The 8258-nt window shown below is 37.9% G+C and overlaps 1 long non-coding RNA gene across 1 annotated transcript; it reads right to left on the bottom strand.

Moving 5' to 3' along the window:
- Nucleotides 1-646: 646 nt before the first annotated feature.
- Nucleotides 647-1962, bottom strand: LOC136181266 (uncharacterized). Its single transcript, XR_010667618.1, has 2 exons — nt 1700-1962; nt 647-1093 (listed from the first exon to the last, which is right to left on the bottom strand). It is a non-coding gene; the product is annotated as an uncharacterized lncRNA (long non-coding RNA).
- Between the last annotated feature and the right edge of the window lie 6296 nt (nt 1963-8258).

The raw sequence follows: 8258 nt of genomic DNA, 5'->3' as shown, positions 1-8258 counted from the left end.
CAGAAAAATAGATGAGAACAAAAAAAATGATTTAATGAATAACTGATTTTTTTCTCTCTCTTTGTCATCCTGAAGACCTCTCACTAAAAGTCCATGTTCTCCTGGATCCATGTCACATGCTCGAGCTTCTTCTGAATGACTTTTCAACAGTTGAAGTTCTGCTGAGAGAAGATGGCCAGCAGATAAGACAGCAGTACATGAAGGAGCTCCACAGGCTTCAGGAGGAGGAGGAGGGTTTGCACCTTGGAAGACTGTATTCATGCTGTTCAAATAAAACTAGATCTCCTCCAAACAACTTGCAATCAAACTATTTTCTTCCCATTTTAAAACACTTTGTCCAGTTTAGATGGGAGAAGTTGATATTATGTGATATTGATCAGGGAAGACTACATTTCTAAATCATTTTTAACTGTGTTTTTATTCACAAGTTATTGATCTTATTTACTCTCCACGTATCTTGATTTTAAAATGGGGCTGTGTTTAAGGGCAAATTTTTGCAATGACTCTGTTCCATCCCACTTTCAGAAATGAACTACATTAGTATTTATCAAAAGAATAAGAAGTTGTGTAAAAGTAGACTTCCTTCCCTAAGCTTTTGAATTGAGAATTAATCTGAAATGTATACTCATAAGTAGACATAAAGGAGTGCATTTATATAGAAATATTTATTTAATCTGAAAAACAACATTAAAAAAAGTCTGTTTTTACAGCAGAGATTAACATGTTTACAGCTTGGTACAAAACAAACAAATAGGTGTGATTAGCTCATGTCTCGATCGACACACACTGTACGGGGGGGGGTGAATGTTTTGATGAAGGATAAGAGTTATTCACAATAAGGTGTGTAGCTGACCAGCTTGACAGGTGGGCGCGGTGTAACGGTTTGTCAAAAGGCTTAAAACCCGTCTCAGCTCTCAGCCTATGGGTGACATCACTCAGACCTCCCTCACAGCGAGCTGTTGAAGAGAAGCAACCGAAGTCCACCCCAGAAGAACCAACAAATACAGATGTTGTTGAGGCTCAGGTTTCTTCCTCTGTCTCTGCAGCTCTCTGGGCACCTCGACGGACAAGTCACCAATAATCCACACTGTGTCTATAGGAGAAATACAAAGGTGTTCAATTAATGCCTCAGACAAGACAAAATGTACAGTTAACTACATGTGACAGCTCAGGCTGTTTTTTTGTTATGAGCCACATCTGCAGGAATAATATTGAACAAGGTAGCTGCAACTCATAATAATAGATGCCAGTCTTAAACACTATTGTTTCTAATACTTAAAGTTTTTGGTGTGAAGCTGATACTGTCCACAGACTCCATGACTTCACGGGGTTCAATAGAAAACAAATATCTTATCATAAATACTAAATAATTATTTTTCAATTGTCATGTTCACCTCATCGCTGTTGACATCAGTAAATATAAAACACAGACATTCCTCTTTTTGTCAGAACAGTAACATGAACTGTATGCTTTGTAATATTGATTTCTTCTGGATGTCTCACATTTATTTACAGTTTATGGATAAAACTTTGTTAATGTATTTCTCTGCTAACACTGACAAAGTCTAACTGCTCTGACAAATAACTCATAAACATAATTGTATATTTAAAAAAGTGTAGTTTTAAGACTTTAATTAAATATTTGTGTTGAATATAATTCGTTTTAACTGTGTTGTAGAAAAGTTAAATGTTAACTTACTGTTTGTAGAGTTTTCTCAGGACGAGCAGGAATAGTTGATGATAGCAGCCTAGCTGTTAGCTATGCTGTGAAGTGGACTGCTAACGTCGAGCTGAATGGGCGGAGCTAAGTCCCGCCGGTCCCGCCTTACTGCTGTTGCTAGGTTGATCCGAAGTTAGGTTGAGACTGCAAATCCAATATGGATGCGGCCGTCGATTGGACTCATTTTCTGCCTATGTCACAGACGGGTCAGGGTTCGTCCAGTAATATTTACAGTCTATGGTGTAGACCAGCAGAGCGCTTTCGGTGTAGCTGGGCTGCGTAAGTCATCAGGGCAGTACGCTAAGTGGGCGGGGCGTGTTACCAGGGCTCCTGCCCCCGGACTCTACTGCGCAGACTCTGGCTCCAAATGACGTCAAAATCGCAAGATGGAAGCGCCCCTAAGCGGCGTATTTTGACTTCAAGAACATTGAGTGGGAACAGCTACAGTGCGCGCCCACTGGCTTCAAGATGCACAATAAGGAGGCACTTTTAGAAAAGTGGGCTGCATGGTCGAGTCGCCAGAAGAAAGCCATTACTACGCCAATGCCACAAAGCAGCCCACTTACAATACGCTAACAGCACAGAGACAAGCCTCAAAACTTCTGGATCAAAGTTATTTGGAGTGATGAGACCAAAATGGAACTTTTTGGCCACAACCATAAACGCTACATTTGGAGAGGAGTCAACAAGGCCTATGATGAAAAGTACACCATTCCTACTGTGAAACACGGAGGTGGGTCGCTGATGTTTTGGGGATGTGTGAGCTACGAAGGCACAGGGAACTTGGTTAAAATTGATGGCAAGATGAATGCAGCATGTTATCAGAAAATACTGGAGGAAGATTTGCACTCATCAGCTCGGAAGCTGAGCATGGGACGTACTTGGACGTTCCAACATGACAATGATCGAAAACACAAGGCCAAGTTGACATGTCATTGGCTACAGCAGAAAAAAGTGAAGGTTCTGAAGTGGCCATCTCAGTCTCCGGACCTCAATATCATTGAGCCACTTTGGGGAGATCTCAAATGTGCAGTTCATGCAAGACAGCCCAAGAATTTACAAGAACTGGAGGCTTTTTGCCAAGAAGAATGGGCAGCTTTGCCATCTGAGAAAATTAAGTGCCTCATCCACAACTACCACAAAAGACTTCAAGCTGTCATTGATGTCAAAGGGGGTAATACACGGTATTAAGAACTAGGGTATGTAAACTTTTGATCAGGGTAATTTGGGTAGTTTCTGTTATCATTATGATTTAAAAAGAGCAAACACAATTGTTTGATAATAAATGGCTTCACCCAACCACTAACCATTAGTGAAAGAAAAGTTTTTGTATTATCATTCATATTCTCTGAAAAATGGCCAAAAAAATCACAAATTCTGCCATGGTATGTAAACTTAGGAGCACAACTGTATGTCATTTATAATGGACAGACAGACAGGGGCTCAAGAGGAGGGGGTCATATGTATCCTGTATTTGACAGCAGAACTTATTTTACCAACTGAGAATCCCTCACATTTTGAATGCCTTTTTGTTAAAATTATTTTACATGAGAACAAATGACTTATCATAGGAAATATCTATAAACCTCCCAATGCTCCTGCTGAAACAACTGAATGTATCCTAACAACCTTTAATTCTTTAGACTGCACTACTGAAAAAATCATATTAGGTGATTTCAAATCCAATTGGGCAGATCGCTCATCTCGTAATGATCGCAATCTCTTCAACAGCATGAATTTAACCCAACTTATAAGTGAACCTACCAGAGTTGGTCCCAGTTCTTCTGCTCTACTTGACTGGATCCTAGTTTCCCATCCCGACAGAATCATACAATCTGGGGTATTACCTGACTGTTTGGAAAATCAAAATGCCTCATCTTCCTCCTAAATTCATCAAAGTAAGGAAAACTAATAATATTAACTCTGAACTCTATATTCAAGATATCTTAAACATCAACTGGGAAATATTTCAACTAATACCATCCGTTGAAGATGCCTGGAATTACTTTTATACTGAGTGTAGTGGTTTCTTCGGTCTTCTTAGTAAATCTTATGTTCTTAACCTTAGTTCTTTCTTAACCACTCTATAGTGACAACATTACACTGTTTTACGCGTTGAGTTGGCTTCACACATGTTCCCATGTGTCCACGGTAAAACTACCGTGTTGCTCCGCCGTCACTCGTTTATTTTACTTAGACAGCGTAACACATAACAATACACTTTACTTCCTGTCTCCTGATCACATGACTACGGAAGTCTTACAGAATCACAACAAACCTTCAAAATAAAATAGAAATTAATCTCAGTAAATATTCCCAAAATAAACACAAATATATCATCTGCTATGCTCTAGCAAATCATAATCCAAACAATAATAATCAAACTTATTACCGTATTTTCCGCACTATAAAGCGCACCGGATTATAAGGCGCACCTTCAATGAATGGCCTATTTTCGAACTGTTTTCATATATAGGGCGCACCGGATTATAAGGCGCATAGAATAGAAGATACTGCAGTCAAACGTTTGACTGGGGTTGCGTTATGCATCCACTCCTCTTCTCCCAAACGTGGAGGGGAACTTTTCCCTGATTCAGTAAACACGTAGTAAAAGAAACAGTCTGATACCACTAAATCAAACGTTAGTGCATTCACAATATAGTAACTCTCGAAATTGTTCATTCATTAGTGCATTCACAATAACTCAACGCTGTTCAAACGTTAATGTGCATATTCACAATATCTCCCAGCCTTGTTCAGTTGTAAACATGTAAAAGAAACACAGTCTGATACCGCTAATTCAAACGTTAGTGCGTAACTCAACATTGTTCAGTTACGTATAACACGTAAAGCTCACTTTTTCAGTTCATTCCCCGTCCACGAATCCCTCGAATTCTTCTTCTTCAGTGTCCGAATTGAACAGTTGGGCGAGTACGGCATCCAACATGCCTGGCTCCCTCTCGTCATTATCCGAGTCAGTGTCGCTGAGCGCCGTGTACAACCAGTATGGATCAACCAATTAACCAATTGATCCATATATAAGGCGCTCCGGATTATAAGGCGCACTGTCGTTTTTTGAGAAAATTAAAGGCTTTTAAGTGCGCCTTATAGTGCGGAAAATACGGTAATGCAAAAATGGCGCTTACACTGAGCTTGTTGAGATAATTAATAAACATGCTCCCTGGACAACAATTAAAGTCAAGGGTTGACATTTACCTTGGATAAAAGGAGATCTTATACACTTATTCAAACAAAGAGACAAGGCATGGAAAAAATACCGTGCAACAAATGATTGCTTATAAAGAGTTGAGGAATAAATGTAAAACCAATACTAGAAATGTTAAGGCAAATTATTACAAAGACTGTCTGTCAACTGATTTTAAGAACCCAAAGCAATTTTGGAAGAGAATCAATAGTATAACCAATAAACCCACAAAAAAATCCTACTACTCATATCAAAATAAACAATGAAACTGTCAGTGAACCATCATTAATTGCAGAGGCATTTAGCCAACACTTCTCTACAATTGGTAGCTCCCTGTCTGGTCATTCTCACTCTGACTTTACCCCGACTCAGAACAGATGACAGTTCCTTTTCCTTCAGAACTATCGCACCAACTGATGGTCCAAGCTCTGGATGCAGTGCTGCTCCAGATGATCTGGAGATTAAGTTCTTTAAACTTGCCTTTTATGTTTTATCATTTCCCCTGGCTGATTTATTTAATTTATCTCTTGCAACTGGTAAAACTCCCCCTCTCCATGAAGGGGGTGACCCCATGAACATCAATAATTATAGACCTATCTCAATTATTAATAAAATATTTGAAAAATTCATCTTTAATCAATTATCTTAATATCTTTATGATTATAACTTATTATCACCACAGCAACCTGGTTTTAGAAAAAACTACTCGACCACCACTGCTCTACTAAAATTTACCAACGACATACAGTCAGCATCTGATAGCAATATGCCTACAGGTGCTATATTCATTGACCTTGCTAAAGCATTTGACATGGTTGATCAACATCTCCTTTTCGATAAACTACATGCTATTGGTCTCTCTACTGACTCTGTTATTTTTCAACTCTTTTCTTCATTATAGACGTCAATGTGGTTTTTTTTTCAGGGCAGCCAGTCAGACTTCAAGATTATTAATAAATGTGTGCCACAAGGTTCATCTTTAGGTCCTCTACTATTCTCCATCTTCATCAATGACCTCTCACAAATCTGTTCGGACTGTCAAATTAATTTATATGCAGATGACACTTTAATATACTCCTCCAGTTCGGACTTTTCAAAAATTAAATACTCAATACAATCTGATTTTAATTTTTTAATCTAGTCCAAAAATGGTTCTCTGTCAACAAGCTTCTTCTGAATAAGAAAAAATAATATTTTATGTTGTTCTGCACTCGACCAGATTATTTGCCTTTGCCAGATTAACTGGCATATTAATTTCCTGGATGGAACAGCATTAGAAAAAGTAGATTAATTTAAATGTTTGGGCCTTTGGCTAGATTCCCAGTTATCTTTCAAACCTCATATCAACTCAATCTCTAAGAAAATATATGGTCGTCTAAAATCACTTTATCGTTCTGTTGAATGTTTTTCCCTGCAAGTCCGGAGAAGAATCGTGACACAATTGGTGCTGCCAATTCTTGATTATGCTGATGTGATCTATGGGAACACCTCAGAAGCAAATCTTCATCCTCTCACTATTTTATACAACAGTCTCTGTAGATTTGTTCTGAGGTGTCCATATAGGACCCATCATTGCCTAATGTATGAGTTCTTGAATTGGCTGGCTTCCAAGTCCAGAAGGAAATTTCATTGGTCGCTATTTACTTTTAAATGTATCTATTTTAATAATCATCCGTACTTGAAACAATTTCTAATTCCTTTCAGTTCACAGTATAGCCTAAGGCATACTGATCATCTATTTTTCTTTACACCAAGAATCAGGAAAGAAATTGGTCGCCATGCATTTAAATTTAAAGCTCCATCAGATTGGAATAACCTACCTCGCTCACTTAGATCTATCACCTCTTTTCATATCTTTAAATCATCTCTACTTATTCATTGTCAAACATCCTGCTCTTGCTTTTGATTTTCTTTCTTGGACTTATTCTGTCTGGACATGCTCTCCTCTTGCTCGCGCTTGTGTACCTCATATCTAGATGTATGTACTGTGCTGTACCTTGTGCCTTGATGTTGTGTACACTATGTGTGTATGTACTGTATAGTATGTATGCATATATATGTATATGCATTTATATGGTGCATATGCGTGCATGGGTGTACACAGCTCTATCTGTACCTTTATTATGGTCTGTACCTTTGTTATTGCAGAGGTTTTCTTTTCTTTTTTCTTCAGATTTTTTAAAATTGTGTAATATTGGCTGGTTGGTGGGTGGCTAGGCTTGGGGGAGCATTAAGTGTGAGTGATTGTGAGTGTGTGTGGTGTGGGTGTCTTTGTGTTTAAATGTTTGGTGTTATGTTTTGGATTAACCTTTCATTTTGATTTTGTATTACTGATGATTATATTTATGTTTTGTAAGGACCCCCTTGGAAATGAGATGATGCATCTCAAGGGGCTATCCTTGAAATAAATTACAAATTACTATAACCTGTTCTCGTTATATTTTTATTTTTACATAATGTTTGATTTTTTGTAACCATTGGTCAAGCGAGGGGGGGGGGGGGGGGGGGGGTCATCCAGTTAATAGCACCTGTTCTCTTTATAAGGGCCCCATGTTGTATTCAAAATAAAATTAAGTTATGTCCTCCATTTTAAAATTAGGTTGAAAGGTTACATGTCGTAACCTTTCCTGTCGTTATCGTGTCATCAGGAAATGCATTTCTTAATCTTCACGTCACCTATGATATCAGTTCTGAGAAGAAGGCTCTCAGGAAGTTGTGTGTGTCATTACTTAATGTGTTTGTTTTGCAGAAGAACCTTATTAAGAACACACTACATGTTCCTATAACTCATATCTTTTTTGTTAACCGGCACTAACTTTTAATCATCCTTGTTCTCTTCTCATCTTCTTATATAAGTACCAAAAATTCACACGTAACCTTTCAACCTAATTTATAATGGAGGACATAACTTAATTAGATTTTGAATACAACATTATAAAGAGAACAGGTGCTATAAACTGGATGACCCCCCCCCCCCCTTGCTTGACCAATGGTTACAAAAAATCAAACATTATGTACACAATGGAACTAATGACGGCCCAGCTACAACTGAGACTACACTTTATGTGCGTGTGTATGCTTATGCAGATGAAGGCTACATATATGTATAATTACTTCTTTATAGGTATATACATGTTTATATATGTATGTCATATGAAGCCAAACCTCAGTTATTGAAGTAAAAAGTCTGACATGATGAGAAATGTTCTTGACATTTAGCATTGTTGTTGGATCTTAACTAGGCTTAGTCAAAGTTTATAAAAGGTAAACACACAGTGAGCTTCACAAAATGTAGTGTTTTAGATTTTAATAAGTCAATAACTTCCTGTTTTT

This window comes from Labrus bergylta, chromosome 2, assembly GCF_963930695.1.
Source record: "Labrus bergylta chromosome 2, fLabBer1.1, whole genome shotgun sequence".
Classification (NCBI taxonomy): domain Eukaryota; kingdom Metazoa; phylum Chordata; class Actinopteri; order Labriformes; family Labridae; genus Labrus; species Labrus bergylta.
This window is presented reverse-complemented; position numbering and strand designations above follow the sequence as displayed.